Genomic DNA, 3,015 nt, shown 5'->3' on the forward strand with positions numbered 1-3,015 from the left:
CTGGTCATCCCTGTTGCCTATGATCAGGTGGGCTCACTAAACACACATGCTTCATTTGTAAATGACGTCTGAGTGTTGTAGTGTGCTCCTGTCTACCCGTAAATAAAAAAAACATGAAAATGTAATGTTACAATTTGTGCCGTCTGGTTTGCTTTTTATAAATTATTTGAAATGATTTATACTTTTACTTTTAATACAGTACTTAAGTATATTTTAGCAATTACATTTACTTTTGATACTTAAGTATACTTAAAACCAAATATTTTTAGACTTTTACTCAAGCAGTATTTTACTGGGTGTCTTTCACTTTTACTTGAGTAATTTTCTATGAAAGTAGCTTTGCTTTTACTCAAGTATGACAATTGGGTACTTTTTCCACCAATGCACAAGCGGCTACAAACTGCGGTCAATATCTCATGCATAGTGTATTAGATGTCAGGTCTTGTTTTTATCTGCTTAGTGTTTATACGTCAGCTCCCGCCAGGGCTGGTCGTCATGTGAAGACCACGGCATGGCCTCTGGGACAGGCTGCTTAATGATAATACATCTTACTATTCAGGAAGAGCACTAAGACTGCTAACTGTTAATGCAGTGTATGGCATGCCACACAGATATCCCCTAGACCAGAGGCAGTCAAACTTTTTCAGTGGGGACTCAATTTTATTTCCGCCAGAATTTCTAGGGACCCTAGTTTTTCCCAAAGAATTTCTCGCGACCTCAACCTCCAACCCAAATACAATGACACAACCTTAATATCAGTAAATGTAGATTTTTACATCAACAAGTAACCTTCAATTAATTGCATTTTCCTCTCTTTTAAAATGAAAAGAAACCAATAAATACAATTTTGTATATTGTCCCATACAATAATATCTACTCTTAATAATTATATACACAGTTCATTCAGAAAGTATTCAGACCGCTTGACTTTTTACACATTTCTTTACATTACAGCATTATTCTAAAATTGATTAAAAAATAAAAATCATCAATCTACACACAATACCCCAGAATGACAAAGCAAAAACAGGTTTTTAGATATAAAAAATATAATAATAAAATGAAATATCACATTTACATGAGTATTCAAACCATTTACTCAGTTCTTTGTTGAAGCACCTTTGGCAGTGATTGTAGCCTCAAGTCTTCTTGGGTATGGCTCTACATGCTTGTTCGATCTGGTTCAAGTCCGGGCTCTGGCTGGGCCACTCAAGAACATTCAGAGACTTGTCCTGAAGCTACTCCTGCCTTATCTTGGCTGTGTGCTTAAGGTTGTTGTCCTGTTGGAAGGTGAACCTTCGCCCCAGTCTGAAATCCTGAGTGCTCTGGAGCAGGTTTTCATCAAGGATGTCTCTGTACTTTGCTCCGTTAATCTTTCGCTCAATCCTGACTAGTCTTCCCTGCCTCTGAAAAACAACGCCACAGCATGATGCTACCACCACTATGCTTCACAGTAGGGATGGTGACAGGTTTCCTCCAGACGTGATGCTTGGCATTCAGGTCAAAGAGTTCAATCTGGTTTCATCTTACCAGAGAATCTTGTTTCTCATAATCTGAGAGTCCTTTAGGTGCCTTCTGGCAAAAAAAATAATATTATTATCATACATTTTTTGGGGGGGGACACCACCGCAGTTCCCCAGCGACCCCTAGACAGAGGGAATACTTCCATATCACACTTGTAATTGGACAATCAGGGCATAAGTACTGCAGTTTTGGCACCCAAATGCTAAGCAATAGCAATTTGTATTGTGCCTTTTTCCAATCAAAGTAGATGCCTGCCACCGGATTGGACACAAATAAATGCAATTTAGATACGCTAATTGAATTCAGATTTGTCTACATGAATGTCAACAATAATTTTAGCCGTAAGAAGTATGATATATGATATGCTCCAAAGTTGGGAGTCTACAAAATAGTCTCACCATAAACAAACTCTTGGCTATCCTGCTGAATCCAATTGCTATTCAAAATATGGGTATACCTCTTTGAGGTTAGAATATTTTTTGGTCAATAGGACATTTTCATTAAGTTATGCAATTTAAATTATGTTTCATATCTAATCACCGCTACAGGGCAATTTGTCATGTCATTAAATATTTTAATTGGACATCAAATTTTGTCCAAGTAAATGTTACATTAAATTAACATGTATCATATTTTTTTTCTGAATAACGCTTCACAAATGCCAATCACATGTAGGCTACATGTACTAATCATGTGCTGCTAATAAGATAAAGTGGTGAGATGGCAGTAACAGCTGTATGCATGTGGCATTACAGCATCACATTAATAACTCTGTCATTTTAGATGATGCCAACCAATAAACTAACATGGTTTGTGGCGATGTTCTTATTTTCCTACTGGTTTGTTGCTGTGTATTGGACTTTGGCCAGCAGATAGTAGTAATACCCCTGTCATAACTAGTCAAGCAAGTAAGCAGCATAACTTATACTGGTTTACCGTTTCTCAGGACGAAATGTTAATTAGATAGAGCACAGTGTCGAAACTGGTTGAGAATAAAAGGTTATACAGACCCTTTTAAAACATAGAGTCTATTGCTTTATTGGTTTACATTGTAAGGAAACTTTTGGGACAACACTCTGCCTTAAATAAATAACATATTTAGTGAGTTTTTTTACTCGATCATGACAAAAAGTTAACCTGATCTATAGTAATACAGTACATTTTCAGTACATTTTCAAATGTAGCCTACACCTGTTGGGCATGTGGACGTTTACTGGTAAGATGTTCAGATTGAAAGTTCTTTGACTTATAAAACCACTCACCTCCTCTATGACCTTTCCTGAATTAGATAAAGGTGTAACCACACTTGTTAGACACACAGTTAGACACACTGCTCACCACTGTTTTCTCAGTCATTCAAAACAACCAGAGCTGGAGGGAGATGTCTTGCTGCGAATTCGCTTTAAAACCCTTTCAAACCATCCAGACATTGACAAACATGCACATTCAAATTCAAATGTATCAAGTGCAGCTGTTGAAGCGAGCTAACAA

Source organism: Salvelinus alpinus, chromosome 21, assembly GCF_045679555.1.
Source record: "Salvelinus alpinus chromosome 21, SLU_Salpinus.1, whole genome shotgun sequence".
NCBI classification, from domain to species: domain Eukaryota; kingdom Metazoa; phylum Chordata; class Actinopteri; order Salmoniformes; family Salmonidae; genus Salvelinus; species Salvelinus alpinus.